An 18,594-nucleotide genomic window follows, 5' to 3' on the forward strand; every position below is an offset into this window, starting at 1 on the left:
CTCTCATACTAGTTGCTGTCTAGAATGAATCTACTCTTGAAAGCAGATGGAAGCAGATGTGTCCTCACAGTCAAACACAGGCAAACACGTAACTTCCCTTTCAATTCGTTGTATCAGTAACTTCCCCCTTTCTCCCACTCATATCACTTGCTCATTAGCTGATGAGTACAGCTAATGTACAGCTAATGATGTGTACAGCTAATATTGCATGGAAGTGCCAGAGGATAGAGAACTAATCTCGGAATTGTCCACCAAACACCTAAGAACTTGGACCATAATATACAAAAACTTAATATGTTGTGTCAAGTGAAGTATTTCAAATTCATAGGATGTTTTTCAATATCTCATGCTCATTTTCAAGATTTTTTTCAAGGTATATTTTATTAAACTCTTTGATCAAAATTTAAATTTTTCATATAGCAATTAATTGGTGTGAGATGAGAATATTTTATCTATTTTTCAGGAAGGTCTTTTGCTTGTGGTCCTCAAAACAGAAGTCAGGTTGTCCAAAAACTATTCATAATTCTCATATAGCTATGATGTACGTGAATCTGCAAGACAGGCTACTCTGTACTCCGTGTATTCAGGAGAGCTCACAGGTAGCTCTGCGCTACATCTCACCATGGCCACAAAGATGCATCTGCTGTTGGCACTGCGGATTTGAGGACTGCAGTTTGCAAGGGCCTGGGCAAAGACCTGCTCGGTTACAGAGCGAGTGGCTCAAGGCATGGCCATGGTGGCTAGTGCCACCACTCGTGCTAGGGCAATATCCCTCGCTCCATCCCTGCACTGCTGCATCCTGTGGGGATCCAGCACCTCATTTTCCAGAAACCTGCATCTTTGGGCTTCTCATCACCCTTCTCCAAGCTCTTTCCCCGTGAGCAGGGATCTTATATGGCTCTGATTCAACAAGGCATTTAGCCATCTGCCGAGCTCATCAGTTCCCTTGCTGGAATTGCCGCAGTGAAAACCAGACGCATCTCTCATTGTACCCCATAACAAGCCAGATGATGCTTTCCCCAACAAGAAGATGCCCTTGAGCAATCCCCAGGTGGCTGCCCCCCAGCAGCAGCATCTGCTCCACTAGGTCCCATTGCAGAATGAGATTTGGTTCTGGAAAGCTGCAGTTCCCAGTGTCAACCGGGACACTGATCCCTGCCACCACAGGAAAAGCTACCGAGTTGCAGCCTGTTCCCATCCCCATCCCTGCTCAGTTGGGTGTTCCACGACAGCTGAAAAAACAGCCAGCCTGGGACAAGGTCTCAGCTGACAGCCAAGAGGAAGATGCTCAAAGAGTTTGTTGTAGCTAAAGGAAGAAGAATTTTATTGCCAGTATCATCTCTGGCTTACCCTCTCCCATTCTCAAGGTGTCCATTTATGGATGGGTTGTTATGTGCTATATTTAGCAGTAAAAGTGAATTTGACAAAAATTACATTTTAAAGTAAAATGGGTGAAATTTATTTACATAGAGAAACATTTATGTAGCCATAGATCGACAGAAGCAGGGAGATCATAATATCTCAGGGTGCATTTGCATGTAAGAAAAGGTAGGCATGAATAAAAATAGAAAGTGCTGAATAACATATATATATGCACACTTAGAAATCCATGGAACGAAGATGTTCACGATGAAAATAATGAATATATTTTTGCTTAAAGTTACATAGTACTTGGAAAAGACTATAAAAGTATAACAAGTGATGACTAAAGGCATGCAGGTGTATGTGTTTATGCACACCTGCATTCAAGACTGATGGCAAAATGTCACAAACTGTCTTTACTGCTAAAGAAAAATCTTTACATACTTAATGCTGAGCAGTTTTATCGCCCTTTCTCGAACACATCTTTTTGAGCTTGTAAAAGCACTTTAGCCATCGCACTCCCTAAGAGGCATGTGTAAAACGGGGCCAGTGCTTCTCCTGGAAACATCTTGGAATTCACTGCAGAGGCAGCTGTCAACGGGGAGGGACGCTCTGCAATAGCTGCACTCACTCTTCAGATAATTTTCTTAGATACTGAGCTCTTCCAAAATCAGATCATACTGTATGTCTTAACATTAAGACTCAGCCAGACCCTGAGGCTGAACGCACAAGTAACCCCATAAAGAGCTGGAGAGAAGTGCTAGAGATGCTCTTAGTGAACACATTACTAAACTGTGCCACGGATGAGCGACTGCGATTTATTGCTGTCTGCAGCAGGGAAACTGCCCTTAAAAAGGCAGCAGCGCTGCAGGGGTTAAGTCGGACTGCAGTCTTGCAGCTGAGCGTGCACCTGAGCAGGCCCAGCCCAAGGGTTAACCTAGGGGTCCAGAGTGCAAAGCTTAGGACAAACGGCCAGGAACCAGCACAAGGACCAGGTAAAGTCACCCATATGAACTAACCTGCTTTTCTGAGAGCATCTGAGTTTTCCATCCCGGTAAGGGGGTGACAGTGGCTCCAGGTAGGCCATGGATGATCCCCTTCCATCCGGACAACTCAAAGGGCAGAAGATCATGAAACCTGGGCACTCCAGTGAGCCCTTTGGTTCTGCAGTCACCACTACTGGCTTAGCACTAAAATTAATTAAAACTTCGCAAGTATTAATCAAACTCACACTTTTTTTCCTTTGTTTTGAGGTATCTCTGTTTCCTGCACTCATTTTTAAAGGAATCTGACGGTTCAGAGAACAAGTAATTAGCTTTTGCTAATTAGTAAGTAAATAAACAAGTAGCCCTTTTCAAATTACTGCTGCTTTCCCACCAAAATCAAAGGTCTTTTTGGAGGCCACAAGTCCTTTGGGCTTGGATTTCTTTGAGGTGTTCCCAGGAAACTCACTACCAGCTCACAGATGCCTCCAGCTGCTCAGAGCACGTTTATCACCTTTGAGTGATCAAAGGTCACACAAAGGCATCACAAAACACTTCTCTGAGATGGCACGTGTCTCTGTTTCCTCCCTTGTGAAGCCCCTAAACAGAATGAGCACAGGCGTGAAATCAAATGCATATCTTAGCCCTTAACTTTCTATTAATTATGCAGTAAAGAAATGCCTGGCTTGGTCCATTTGCACAAAGTAGATGAAGGAAACAAAACATTTCCTTCGTGTTAGAAATGGTCCTGGAAATGACAAAGCCCCCCCACCAGAAAGTCCATGTCATACATGATGCGGCATCACACTCTTCAGCTACAGATATAAATAATTATATAGAAGCCCTCATTGCTGGCAAAAATATTTGTATTTGGCCATTCTTAAGCAAGGTTTAAGTCCAGCTTACCATGGCAGATGAAAGATCCTGAGGCGGTTCCAGGGACCACTGGATATCCACTCGGGTTTCTTTTAGGTTTGGGCATCCTAATTTAATTCCTGCTAATGCCCAATATATGAATAATTCATTAGTACTTCTCAGTTTAGAAGTAAACTTCTCAGAATTTAGTAAGTGTGAATGCTGCTGCAGTAAACATATGTTGATTATTTTTTTTAGAAGCTAGAAAATGAGGTTACTCCCAAAAAGTGGGTAAAATAATTAAAATGTAAATTGAAATAAATTATTCACACTACCAAATTTAAATAAATGACTCACACACCTAAACTCAATTAAGGCATGTTGTTAGTTAGAATACTCAGCATTGTATAGCAGATGTACAAAGCCAAGAACTGGCACCAAAAAAAGTGTTCACTGTGCATGAATGTTTTATAGGTAACAGAGTGTATATCCTAAGGGCCTTGAATATTACATTAAATTATACATTTCTAATAAAGAAAATATAAATGAATATGGAACAAACGCCGACTTTCAGAATAAAACACCAAATACCTCTTTTCGGAAAGAATTTTAACATTGCATAACAGTTGCAATATTATCTTGTTTAATGGCTTAAACACTGTTGTCAGCTAAATAGCTCTGTGTGTATGAAAAGGCATTAGTGCCATTGGCAACTCTTGTGTAGTGTTATGGAAACCATTCTAAAAAAAGACTACGCTTTACTGTCACTTCAAACTCTTTTGAAATTTTAATAGAAATAACATATTCAGCAGAGGGGAGTTATTAATTTGCTGTAACTTTTCTCCTTTTTCTCTTTCTTATGGCTTGTCATCTCCAAAGCAACCTACCATGAATGCCGAGCTACCAGGAGAGAGTATTCCCAGCTCTGCAAAAGGTGCCTAGTGAGAGACGGAGGACAGAGGAGAAATTTGGCAAGCCTTCAATGTATTTTCTTTGTCATGATTTTATAAAATACAATACTGCATGTCAAGGGATTTCACATATATATTTCATTTAAGCTTAGAGTCTAAAAATTGAAAGTGGAAAGAATCCTTTGCTCCTGTTTTGGATGAGGAGTGGGAAGAGCAGCTCTACAGAGACCGTGGTGACCTATTGGCCACACTGTGCCATCAGTCACACCTGGGTGCGTGGTTACATGTAGGTGTTATTTGGGAAGAGGGATTTCAATGTGAGGGGCTCTCCCGGGGTGCCAGCTCCAGCCACGACACCCACTGTCACACCACATGGGCTGGAGCCAGGACTCACCCTCCTGCAGCCAGTCCATCACCTCCTCCAAACTCAGCCTGGTCCATGGAGGAGGTGGCACCAGAACCCTGGAGAGATCACTTGGTGGCACGTTGAGCGACTTCCCAGCCCACTGCAGAGCTCAAGTCTGCTCCTCGTGAGCATGGTGTGCTGTTGCTGGCTATTTTGCTGGCAAATATTGTTGATAAAGACACCTTTGAGGGCAGAGGAACTGCACTGGGAAGGAGCTACTGGAAAAGTCTTTTTCCCCTTTGTAGGTTTCAAGATAAAATGTGCGCCAGTTTTGGTCCCTTGCAAGCTGCATAACAGATATTGAACTCAGCTCTAATTGCTTCTGCTAAGCACTTAATGAAAGTGCTGCATGTTAACCATTTTCAATTAAAATATCTGGGAGGAAAAGATTCAAACACAAGTCCAAGGGAGAAAACACAGTGCGCAGACATCATAGTCCAGGGAAGCAAATTAAATAGGGGTAATTTCCAAAGTGTGACACTGAGCTTTGGACAGAGGCAGGAGCAGGGAATATCAGTCCTTTCCCTTCCTCGGCTGAAACAGCAAGCAGCCCGAACATTCACACAGACTCGTAGAGCATCATTTCCTCTCAGCCCGCATGGTCCAAGCAGGGGAGCTGCAAAGAAACCTGCAGAGCAAGGTCTGCTGAGCAGTCCGGCTCAGATCTTCCTTCTCCAGAGCTATCCCAGACCTCAAACCGATGAAGCATCAGAGCAGCCTTTGGGGCCAGACAAGTGTTCAGAGCCCCCAGAGTCTGAACCTTTCCTGTGCAAGTCCTACAGGGCCCTCCAGATGCGTAGTAAGAAGGTTAATGTTCATCCCCAGGGACAGGGGACATCTTAGAGCTGCCCATCCTCAGCACAGGGCTTGCCCAGTAGCCCTGCCCTTGGGGAAGAAAGAGGGAATTTGTGCCTGGGTCCAGCCAGAAGGAGCAGCCACATCCTCTGGGAAGCTGCAAAACTCCTCCAACACGCTGACGTTTTCCCTAGCTGAACTTATCAATCTTCCCTGTGGGAAACCTGGGAATCCTTTACTGGAGAGGAAGGCGTCAGAGTGAACACAACCGTTCTATGAGCAATTCTTTTATTCATCTTTGTAACGCTCTTGGCTAAAAGAAAGCTCTTTTGGCTACTTCTTATATCAGTGTTAGTGTGAGTAGTGAATGATAAATGGTGATTATTCAATTAATGTTTCTATATTTAAGCAAATTGAAGCCTGAACCAGTATAGTATCTACTACAGCATATAGCAAAACCCTAACAAGTTTGGCTTTATAAAGCCAAAACTGAACAGTCATGAAACTAAGCACAAAACATGACAGCTTTGTTAGAAGTGTTTAAGAATGTTATTTTAGTATCTGCATAGAAACTAACCAGGACAATCTTAGCATAATAAACTGAAACTCCTCTGAGGTAGGAAGTCGATACACCCATAAATGAGAGATCTACAGACAAGGAAGGGAAAGCAAAGCTGATGGATATTAAAAGAGGACAAACTCTAGAAAATTGACAAGAAAAGCTAAATAAGGAAAAAAATGTAAAAAAAGATTTCTGAAGTGAAAGAACCCAGAAAGAGGCTGATGGGTCTATTCCCAAAGGCAAATGTATGAGAATCCAGTAAAAATCTGTTCTGTAGCGGTAGGAGGGAGAAGATGATACATTTCTCATATGATCATGGCAATAAACTTTCTATTCCTACCATAACTAAAGAGGATATTAATCAACAGCTATTGTAATTAGACATATTTAAATCAGAAGTTCTGGGTAATTTGCATTAAGGAATTTTAAAGCAGCTGGCTGAGGCACTTTCTTGGCAGCTAGCACTGATCTTTTCAGTAACCATGGATAGGGGAGAATTCCAAAAAAAAGGAAGAAAACTAGTTATTTGCTAGTTCTTGAAGAGACTTGGGAAAGATGGTCAAAAAATGGCAGAAGTTGTCAAGCTGACATCCATATGGGAAAAACAACAGCAAAGCTCATATTTAATTCAATTAACAGAGACTTAGAGGTGCACGCTACAGTTAATGCTGGTCAACAAAGTCTTTATGGAAAACAAATCTTCTCAGAGCACCAACATTCTTAATGAGATTATAAGCCTGGTTGATGAAGGCTTATTTAATAAATATATTTAGACTTCAGTAAAACATTTCGCTAGACATGACAAAGTAAAACTATGAAACAAGAATAATAAAAAGAAAATCCATTGGTGGGCTAAGAGGTCTAACAGAAGAAAGATACTCAGCTCAAGCTACCTCATAAGTAACCGAAGAGGGAAAATACACCTGAGGTGGGAATATCTTTGCTGAACACAAGTATCTAGCAGAATCCATGCTCTTGAATCTAAAGTTACCCAGATCTCACATTCCCAATATCTATTTCAAGTTATTAACCATGAAGCTTACCAAGGATAGGAGAGATTTAATGGTTATGATGTTTTTCATCAATAGATTTTTTTATATTAAAATGTGGTTTATTTTTCTAACTGAGGCTATGAGGAGTTGATAACACAGAAAATGTTTCAAAACCAGCAGGAACTACAGTTTCCCCTGTTGCTTTGAATTCTCTGCTTGGTTACAACATGGACCTTATGTTTGGAGGTCCTCACTTTCCCCAGACAGCTTTTCTTCTAATTGCTTTTAACTTCAGCTTGTGACCTTGACTCTCTCAACAGAATCATAAAAGTTGAATTATAATGTTCTAAAAGATGCGAAAATCTCTCAGTGAACCAAATTTGTAGTAGTAACATTTCGGGTATCACAGTGCTCCTAGCAAAACTAAAGTGCTCCTAGCTTTGTGAACAATGCTTTTTATGCACCTAGATATAACCATCCCTCCTAGCTATTTTACATTAAAAACAGTAGCAGTGACTAATTTGATTGCTCATGCAGAGGATCCTCTCACCAGCTCTGGAAATTAATATTCTTCCACACCAGGAGAAACAAATTTCTACCAGCCAACAAAATCATACTTCATTCCCAGATGAATTTGATGGTCTTCGTGACTCTTAAGTAGTAAACAGATGCTGAGCTGATCAACAATAGGGGCAAATCAACCAACCTCTAATGATTTGTTCTTCCTTCCCTTTCTATCAATAGTATATTTATTGATCACCCAGACACTGAATTCCTCTGGAGAAATTTAGCAGAGAGGCTAACAAAAATCTTTAAAGTACGGAGCTTCATTCGCTTTATCCTCATTAGAACTGAACCTCTGAAACTGCTCTTCAACTAAAAACAAGCTTTCTCCCAGAACTGTGCTGCCTTGGGGTTGTCTTTTTAGCCTCTTCGGTAGATCTCTGCCTAGTTTCAAACCTACAGCTCAGTGCAACTCCCCACATTCACATTGCTTTTAGGGAGCTTGGTTATGCAGGAAGCTTCACGGGAAGTATATCTATATTACAAGAGAAGATTTCGGGGAAAATGTCACTGCTGTTTTGCCTTACACTTGCATAGGTTTCCAGTGAAGAGAGCTACCAAATAAAAGAAACGAACCATGAGAAATATCTTCAAGTTCTCTTCCTCCAATTACCTGGCCCATCTGCATGTGTTTCAGGTCTAATGTCAGCTGCTTTTTCAAAAAGAAATTGTTCAAGAGCCTTTTGGCAGTAATCATCATCTCAGGAACAAGCAAACTGAAAACATGCTAACCCTGACCAGCGTGCCAAGGCCGTATATATTATTTTGATGTGCAAGTACTAAAAGCAGCAATCAAACTCACACTGCAGCACTCAGCTAGAGCAGAACAGTGACAATCCAGAGCCCTGATCCCACAGCAGCTCCAGCCTTTCTGCTGTTTGCAACAAATTTCTTTGTCTTAGCCTGTCTTTTGGGTGCAATAGTTGCTTTCCTATGTTTGCAAGCCCTTTAATACCCTCAGACAAAAATATGTACCCCCCAAATATCCTATGTAAATACAGTGGGTCAACAACATATAGCTGGAAAATTACCAGTGTCAAGACAAGGTTTATATCCCCAAGAGCTAACAAGATCCTAAATGACACAAGTTTAGATTAAGAATTTCCCTCAGATTTTCTTATTATGCTGTTAGCAAAGGCAACAGTGTGTGTGAAGCTGCCCTGAAGCATGAGCATGCCTGTGTACATCTCAGTGCATGCACCCAAACACACTGCATAAAGTCTGCAGCATGCACCTTACATTTACTATCATATTGTTTAAACATTTAAGCTTTCTTTGGATGTTTAGGTATATAGATGAGTAAAAAAATCTATATACGCGCTAAGCCCTTCATACTGCCATACAGACATATGTAGTGCATACAGCATATTATGTTGTACACTGTGTTCAGCATTTGCATATTGAAGTTTGTCCCTTCCACTAATGCTTTAACTCCATTGTCTGATGATGTATGGCACTAGTACATCACTGGAGTGATGATGGCCTGATGGTATATTACCATCATTTATTACTGCAATATCATCACTGGCATATTATTGCAATGTATCACCAGAGCAGCAGGAACAGAGAGCCGTGCTATATGTTCTATTAATTCTTAAGTGATAGTTGCAGAACCACAGTGATGCAGAATCAGCATACACCTTGCTTTCCTCTTGCTGAAAGAGGTATGAGGGACTGACATATTCGCTATTTTTAACCTGTTGTTTTCTAGGTATGAATTGATTTCCTTGCTGCAATTTTAGCTTAGGACCCTTATCTTGAAGGTTTTGTTGTTAATTATGAACTAACAGAACCAAAATAAAACAGAAAGCTCATCTTGATCATCTGTTTTTCTTGTAATCTTAGGTATTTTAGGATGATTTGCAGAAACCTAATTAGGATATCTACTTTAGGAATTTATTTAAATAGTTGGAAATTATCATCACAGTATTAAAGAGAAACATAGGAAGTGGACATGTTCTTACTCTTGCTATCCCATTCACTGTGATCTTTTTGTGTGGATCAGCACTTTAAAGTTTAGTATCTCACTCAGTTGAACCCACCAAAAAACAGTCTAAGAATCAGTATTTACTCCTGCCCTCAGACATTCAAACTGCCAAAACAGCATCAGATATTCAAATATTTCAAGGAATTCTAATGTGCTTTCTCAAAACAATGTACCCATCTCACTCTGCTTTGCAGAAGGCAAAATTATACTTACATTAGTTGCTCTTTCACAATTGTTATCTGCATGATTTTTTGCAAATTCTTCTGCAAACATCCCTTGGATTTATTTCATTGTTCCACTGAAAACCTTAGCTGCAAGCTTTATATAAAGCAATGTGTGCAATGCAAGCCCTGTCTGATTCAGTCAGGAGGACATTAGCTTTAGGTTTTATCCTTTAGTGATAAGGATCCTATCTGTATCCCAATAGGTTTAGATATGGATGTTGGCTACCTACAGTTAATTCTAGCTACTCACTGGAGAGTTGCCTTAATTATCTCTGCTACTTCTGGCCATTATCCATCAGTACATGATATCTTTTTTAGCATCATGCATTGGTAGGCTGAAAAATCTCTCCAATAGACCTCTTCAAATTTCCAAAGTTCATGTTTTAAATATTGTAGTAAAACTAATATTAGGAGTGAACATTAGAGTTATGAGTGCAGCATATTTAAAAATAGACTGAGCTAATTTCGAGTTGCTGCACTAGCCAAGACAATTAGCTTGCTTGACCGTGATTGCTTAAGACAGTGCAAGGGATGGGCAACCCTGGAGAAGAGACACCTGTGCAGTTGAATATCAAAGCTAGAGGTGCTCAATAACAGCACCACATCTTCTCTGCAATTAAATTTTGGCTAAACTCTAATGCTGGTATAGTAGCAATAACCTGCATACCTCTGATGATTCCAAGCAGTGGAACAGGAATCACGAGCGGAGAGGAGGGACAGGAGATTGGAAGCCAGAAGTACACGGCCACTGTGGAGAGACAGAAGTTCTTTGGCAGGAGGCAACACTTTTAGCAGCACATAGACCAAGTAGACCCCCCTGAGAGCACCACCCAGGGCTGCCTTTGGTCACCAAAAACCTAGTGTATGCTAAAAAACAGAATATCAAGGGAGATTAATACACATTTATTTCCTCTGGAAGCAGTTTAGCACTGTCAATACTTTAGATTCTCTCCTTCTTGTCTCCCCAGAACTGATTAATGCCGATCAGGTTTATCCCTGCACATGCGGTGTATTGCTCAGCACAACAGTATGCGAAACAGCATCATTTCAAATGATCACCTTTTGTTTATTTGCACAAGTGTTGACAATAATGATTACACCCAGTAACAAGACTGCTCCAGATTAGGAGTTTGCAAGTCCAGGGCCCTCTTGCCAGTTATCAGCTTGTCCTTGCCAAGCACAGTCTTCTGCAGAACAAAACTGCTGTCAAACAGACATTAATTTAATCATTCTGCATGACACATTGCAGAGAAGTTAGTAATAAAACTGCTAAAGGGATATAGAGCTGATGGTAGTGTACTGCCTCTTTGTATGTGTTCACAGAGTCTAAGAGTTTAAACACAGCTCTAAAGGTGGATGTCAGTCCTTGACCATCAGCAGCTGCACTCTAATGCAGCCTATTTCTGTCCCCAGAAAGTTTCTGGAGGAGGGTACAAGCTGACATCTTTCCAGAAGGGTGTTTAATGAGTCTCATTTGTATGAAAAAAACTCCACTTCTACCATCTTAGCAAATCAAAAGATAACAAAATCCTCCTCTGCAGTAGGATGACCCATGCCTAGGGGCATGGACCTTCACTGTTCAAGTCACTTGACTTTATTTAGGACAGCCTTTAGTGTAAAAGACCATATTAAATACATCAAACATTTGAACACGAAGCACAGTTAAAGAAAGTATCAAAGACAGTTACCTATATTTGTGATGTAGATAATTGCTGTAATTTGTCCAGGATAACACTGAACAAAAGGAATCATTAGCGATTACTACTTTAAGCTAGTGCAAATCAGCTCAGTGGGATAAAAAGGCACATCTTAAGACTGGAACAAAGAGAAGCTTTTCCACAGGTACAGCATTTTCTGCTTTAAATTAATTTAAGCCCTAAGAAAGATGTCTCAGCAGCTTTGGAAAGCTCAGTTCTGCATTAATGCAGAGAGGTTCTCCATACAGCTCTGCCAGCTTACCTTCTTGCTCCCGCTGGAGTCTTGCCAGAGCAGGAAAGAACAAGTCACTCTTGGATCCCACTCAGTTTTTAGCTCTTATTTAGTGGGTGTTTCTCCAAATTAGACGGGGATCTGCTAACTCATCTCCCAAGTCTGACTGAAGTGTCAGCACTAGCAACCAGTGCCATTAAGTTCCACATTAATTTTGACACTTGCTTGTGCAGAGTCAGCATTTTATTTACTCCATGGCCTGCTTTCGCTTGCCATCTGAATCCAGTACAAAGGCCTGGGATTAAATGGTCTTTACTCTCTTTGCAGTATTTGATTCTTCCTTACCCTATGCCATTAGGGATCTCTAAATTGATCTCCAGGTTAGATATGAAAATAGGTGACTCGTTTGCACCAATTAATTTGTTCAGAGATGCAGAGCGTGATTAGAGGGCACACAGAAGCAGCAGCAGGGAATTTTCCAGGACTTCTCAGAATGAAGGCATCAGTCTTGCTATTATTCCTTTTAACCATCTCTAAGCATAGCTAAAAAGAATGCAAATAGCTTGATTAGCTAGTATAATATTTATAAAATACACTTTTATATCATGCTTTAATCACTGTTACAATATTTTTCACCATTAATTTAATATTTTGTTCAAGGACCTTAAATGTATTTATAAGTCAAGTTACTTCTCGATCCTAAAATTAGACACATTGCTGAGGCTGGGCCTACAGTCTGAACTTTCTTCTAACCACTGTTTTTCTGCCATTCTGCTTGGTACCTGGAGAAGAAAGTCCTCTTCACAACGAGGAACCACCTTTTTGGCAATAGGGATTCCTCACACTACAACTTATTCTAAAAGAAATCTGTGAAGAGTTTTGTCACAAAACACTGGTCTGTCAGAAATCACATCTTCCCTAAGCTTGATATTTTAGAAAAATATCTATATTATTTAAAAATGGGCTTCAACATCACCTGTTTCAGTCATTTTGAAAATAACTTTAAATGGTCTATTAGAGAACAGAACATTGAATGTTAATTAAAAGATTTGATTTCTCCCAAATTTCCTGCAATATATGCATCATATAGTAGGTCACTTCAAAAGCACAGTTACAGTACTTTAAAGGTCTGTGAAATCAGTGTGCACAAGTCTCCTTGCACAGTTCTCCCAGCTTTCTTAAACTCTTTTAAGGACTTTTAAGCATGTTAAATATGCTCTCCAAGTAGCTGATGCAACATCTCTCAGCAGCCTCCTGTAGTGGCTCACCCATATTCATTATAATTGGTACTTCATTTTGCTAAATAAAGCATTATTTTTCTTTCTTTAGGGCAGACGGATGGAATGTGTACAGCAAGTGATTTTGAAATGCATCTTAACTTCCAGATCAGCCTTCGAGAAATTAATTTCCACTTAGCTTTTTGGAGTCATTCCAGCTCATCCTCATGAGTGAAATATGGGCATCAGAAGGTGGAACAGAAAATACAAAGCTAATGATCTGATTCATGTTAGTTAGTTCTCTTTTAATCCTTTGAAAGATTGCATTTCCTGTCTCTGGAATTTCCCTTCACTGGCAGTTTTTAAAAGCAACATGGCAATATTTGCCATACGTTATATATCAAGATTAGCTCAAGAAGCAAGGATGATCATTTCAACCATCCCTATAAGCCTTGCATAAGTAGGTCTATCAGCTTTCAAGGACAGGACTATCTTGTCTTTAAGAATAATAATTCCCACTGAAATTTAAACAAGGTTTCTCGAAGCAAAACTAGAAAGTATGAAGGGACCTGGTTTTATATCCCTTTTGCACCCATCCTTCTTGCTGCTTTCAGAGCCTTGAGTACACAAGTGCTGCAAACCTGCAGCCACCTCACCTCTGAAAAGGGGCATTGCCCCTTCCCAGGCAGCCTTGTGCCATGACCTCCTCCAGTTTTGTGTGTCTTTAGTCTACAGCAGGGATGAATTCCCACACACTTCAGGCTTCTGAAGTGTTACAGGCTTTTCCTTCAGTTTTTGCATATCTGCATTGCTTTCAGCTGAGCCACCTACAAGATTTTGGCATGGAAGATCCCTCAGGAAGGGGAGCCAGGAGTCCACACTCCTTTTCAGTTACGTTAGACTGATTTTGCAGTACAAGAGGTGCAACAGAGACCTGGCAGCTGAGCTTGTGCAGATATATCTGGAGTTCTCCAAATTTGTCATTAGCAGGTTTAAGAGCCAGTGAGACAAGATCTGTTGGGAAGCTGAAACCAATGCACTGTGCCTTGGTGGTCCAGCAGTCAGATCAATATCCTGGTTCGATGAAAATCAAGTTTCCAAGCATTTCTCCTTCTGCCCCCAAATTTCCTTTTTCATCCAAGCAGCTCCACCAGCAGTGATGCAATAATATTGCACTAATGATGGAGTTATCAGCTGTTTTGCCAAGATGCAAATAAAGAATTGTTTAATGTCATTGAACAAACAGTAGATTTACAGTTCAGGCAAGGTTTTATCTTTACTTACAAATGGGTACAAATACATATTGGAAGAATTTATATTAGCACAAAATGATCCCAGATATCATTCTCTCCTGCCCCTCATTTACAATCTTGGAGAGTGCCTCTTAAAGAAATAGCATTATGTCAGTTAGGTAAAGAGTAAAATTTAAGAGATTAGTAGTAAGGAAGATACCGGCTTTTAAGTAGGTGAAATTTTCTTGTAAATAACTAAATTATTTCAGCCTTTGTTATTGGAGATCAAGATTTAGCATATAGACATTCATTACTTCTTTCAAAACATAACTTGTGTTCAGGTGCTCATCCTTCTTCCTCTCTTCTACCCCTCAGATTACATAGCTGGTGAGACTCTTATGCTATAAAAGACATTAAATCAGACAGCCTGTGCTTGTCCTACTTTCCTCAGTTTTCTACTTGCAATTCCATGTTTAGCAAAGACAGAGAGAGACAATTTCAACAACCAGGCCCTAATAATATCCCTCTGGGACTACCTGCAGCTCAAAAACCAATATTAAAAGTAATAGTCACATTATTTCACAATTCACAAACACAAATCCTTCTCTTTTCTTCAGGAGCTCATCACACACCTCTTAAGGAGCAAAACACTGCAACATGTACCCAAAATGGAAACACAAAGCAAATAGTGGAGGAGCAGCAGGCAACTTCACGGCATATTTGAGGTAAAAATATTGCAGGTATATTTGCTAAAAGAGCAGAACCATCCCTGCCTGCTATGATGCACTATGCAATAATATTCATCATCTCTCATCAGTATTTAAGGACTAGGAACTGGTTAAGAACCCAGATCCTCAGCATATTGCTTGAACCTTGATCTAGATGCCAAAGGTATGACTGAAGCCAGCATATGAGTATGGGAAGGGAAAATAAACTCCCTTAGTTCTCATTATAAATATGTACCTGGCATTAATTAAAAGAATGGGAGAGTAACATTGGAAAGCACAGGAGGAAAATTCTGCCATTAGTCTAAGACCATGTTTCGTAACTGAGCTCCTTTTTAACTACACCAGATAAAATAGTGCGTGCAGATATTCATCTGGTGTCCAGCTGGGCTTCATAATGATGCTCTGAGTCTTTATCAGCAAGCAAAAAAAAAAAAAAAAAATGTTCTTACCCTGGCAGTGGAATTTATTTTGGCATATGATTTTAAAGGAGAAAAAAAAAGTGGACTAAAAAAAAAGTGGACTTTCAGTTAATATCCTAACTTTATTTGTTAATCCAAATGAAGTCTTTTTCATGTGATGAATAAAATACAACCTCTTCCTTGACTAAGTTCAAGCTTTTTGCCCACCATCTATCAGAATAACCCTGCTTTCTCCACACAAGCAGCTTCAGGACTGCATATTATCTGATCTTGTATCACACTGCATTCCAAGCACACAGCTATCCACAGAAAACCACGGTCAGGAGGGACTGCAAGAATCCCTTTCAGGACCCCAGCCCAAACCCCCTCTCAGCCAGGGGTGGGTGAAAAGGCAGAGCTAATGCATCAACCCAGTGGCCAATGACCACCTTAAGCTTTGAAAGACTCAAAGCAGAGAAAACAGGGCTCCTGAACTGCATGCCCAGCAGCTTCTGCTCTATTGCTCCTCACTTAAACCCCTCGGTGTGAACTCCAGCTAGAGTAAACATGTAGGCAGTTCATACCACACTTACTGCAGAAACAGAAAGGAAACTTTTACCAGTGTTTCTCTCTCATTCCTCAATAAATAGCAGCATCTCCCTTAGAAACTGTATCAATATATGGTTGTTCAAATAACTGCTATTATAGAAGTAAATGAACTCTTCCGATAGACCCGTCAGCCTCCCTGCTGATGAGAAGGCTTCCATGCAATCCAAATCCACAATTGCTTTGGAAGTAGAAGACTGACTTTCCCTTCCTTTCCTCCCTCCAGCTATATTCCTGTAGCTTTTCTGGTTTCCTCCATCTATTCTTCACTTGTTTTCACAAGTTCCTCGAATTGTGACAGAAACTTTTGAGATATCCTGGTAATTGGCCTGACTGTGAGGAAGGGAGAGGTTGAGAGTGACACTGCAAGGCAAGAGAGCCCTGAAAAATCATGTCTTGAGCAGCTTGTCATAAATAGACTTGCGTTATGTGGGTTTGTGATATATGTGCAATGCTACGTAGAATTAATATTCCCTCCTGACCCAAAGTTTCCACACATATTGTAAGGTTCATGCATGAAATCACATCCTCTCCCTACTACCTCAGGTTTTCGTATTTTTTGCAACTACTGCAAACTTCGCGCAAGGTCAGAGAAGTCCTTAAATGCACAGCTTGTTTGATCAGAAGTGTAACATGCTCCCTAGATGAAGACTCAAATGCTTAAGAGGTAACCTAAGCGCAAGCAGCTTCATTATTTTACTGGAACTACCTAGACACCTGGAATTCATCATGTGCTAAAAAGTTCCATCATACCAAGGTTAAGCAAAAAAAAATAAAATAAAAAAAGTTGTATCCTTAGCTGCTAGGAGCCAAAGGTCCACTCATCAGTGGACTTATCAGTGGACCATCACCAACACATGGCTTATACTCTGGCTATTCTAAAGGGAGTTGAGTTGGTTTTGCACACATGCTAACTTCAGGAATTGAAAGCTGCTTCTTTCAGCACAGACTCAAGAGGAGCTGACACACACAGAAGCAGAGCACAAAGGAGAAAGGACCCAAGAACTGCAGGCCAACAGGCACAGAGGTGAACAGAGAGAAGATCTGCAAAACAACAAAGACAGAGATGGGCAAAAAGCTTTGGAAAGTCAGAAGAGCCATAAGGTGGCAGGAGAGAGAAGCTGTTCCTAAGCATAGACTCAAATTAATAAAAGGAAATGCCATAGCAGCAGGGGGGAGGGACTCTTTTCCCTACATTTAATAAGAACATATAAAATAATTGCACAATTAAAACAGGGTTCATTCTGTTGACCATAATCAAAGTCAGCTCACAATCAAGTTGTGCCCTGTCTGATTCTAATTTCACATGGCAATGCTCTGCCACTCCTTTGGTGATGTTCTTGTTACTACCGGTGCAGATGCCGAGGTTTTCAGTTTAACATTAACATCTCACTGCAGGTATTAAAATTAGAACAGCATCCTCCATAGGAAGCACTAAAACACAGTCCACTTCAGCTGCTCTCACTCATTCCAAGCCCATAGGCAAATGAAGGATATTTTCTAGAAGGATGCTTAATGCACCCAGCCCCAAAACAATGAAGGCTTTTATGCACTGGCTTAGTGTTAATTCCAGTGTACTTAATCACATACTTAAATTTAAGTCTCTACATAAGTGCTTTTCTAAAGCAAGTACTGGAGTGTGCATCCCACACCAAATCAAATCTATGCTAACTACATGATTTGTTGCTCTATTTTGGGCACACTTAATAAAACTCCTCCAATTCACATGCCTTTCTATACCTATAGCTTAAGGTACTTTGGGATCCCCATATAGAGGTTTTTCACATGAACGAGATTTCAGGCAGAGAGGCAAGTTCTCCACCCAGTCCCTGTCTGTATCAAGAGCAGTCTCACTTAAAAGCCAGCAATCCAAGGGCTCTCCTAGAGGCCCAGGGAGGAGAGCAGCACCACCAGACTGCAGGAGACACCTACATGGCAGGAGCGACTGGGAGAGGTCAACAAGAACTCCTGGTCTATTCTGTTCTTGGGCTTATTGTAGGGACAGAACCCAGATGCTGGGACCAGGCTAAGGAGCTGCTCTTTAGCTGGCCAGCTCTTGCTTCTTTAATCATTACATAATAATTAAAAGGGAAAGACACATTGCTATTCAGAAGAACCTTTGATTAATTCCAAGAAAAATAGTTGGGCAGACACCAAACCTTTGCAGCACATGGACACTTAGCTGTTTTACTGCCCTGCCCAGCAACTGCTCCAAGCCTTTGCCAGAAGAGAGGCAGGACTGGTAACTCCAGCAGAGTTCAGAGGGGCCATTCCTTTTCCCAGACAATAAAGAGTAGCACCCCAAAGCCTGACTCAATTCATAGTTTAAACCCCAAACTTGAATACAAACACAATTCTTGAATGAGAACTTCAATAAGAGCCTACCTGGATGTATCAAACCACTATCCCTAGGGTCAGGAGGCAGCAAAGGCAGGATTACTGCTTGAAAACAGGTGAACCAGGAGCCAAGGATGACAGAGCAGAGTTCCTAAAGGCAGCAGGCAGAGCACCAATAACAGGATCCAGTATCAGTGTAAAGTGATGAGCTATATCCAAAGCCTAGCTAGGGAGTCAGGAGCACCCAGAGGGAGGGACCCATCTGGAGCCAGGAACTCCTACAACTTAGCTCAAACCAGGACTCCCCCTTTTAACTGGGATTTATAGGCTACTGGGTGGGTGGCTGCCCCAGGTGCTCAGAGCTACCATGATCATTAAAGTGCCCTCAGGGTTCAGCCCCTAGCAGTGTGAGGAGCCACAAATGGGGAAAACAAGGTGTCCTAGACATGTTGCCATGTGGCAGAACTGCCAAGAGGCTAGGAAAGGAGGCAAAGGTCTTTTACTTC

At 40.9% G+C, this 18,594-nt stretch overlaps 1 long non-coding RNA gene across 4 annotated transcripts; it reads right to left on the reverse strand.

Moving 5' to 3' along the window:
• Positions 1-1,435: 1,435 nt before the first annotated feature.
• Positions 1,436-18,370, reverse strand: LOC112955709. 4 transcript variants are annotated; one of them, XR_003250926.1, is made up of 5 exons: positions 18,137-18,370; positions 10,309-10,389; positions 3,252-3,340; positions 2,382-2,552; positions 1,436-2,299 (listed from the first exon to the last, which is right to left on the reverse strand). It is a non-coding gene; the product is annotated as an uncharacterized LOC112955709 (long non-coding RNA). The 4 variants fall into 4 exon arrangements; XR_003250927.1 differs by having other exon boundaries at positions 2,382-2,568; XR_003250928.1 differs by having other exon boundaries at positions 3,252-3,343.
• Between the last annotated feature and the right edge of the window lie 224 nt (positions 18,371-18,594).

Source organism: Nothoprocta perdicaria, unplaced genomic scaffold (genome assembly GCF_003342845.1).
Source record: "Nothoprocta perdicaria isolate Ctin4 unplaced genomic scaffold, notPer1 scaffold_59, whole genome shotgun sequence".
NCBI lineage: Eukaryota > Metazoa > Chordata > Aves > Tinamiformes > Tinamidae > Nothoprocta > Nothoprocta perdicaria.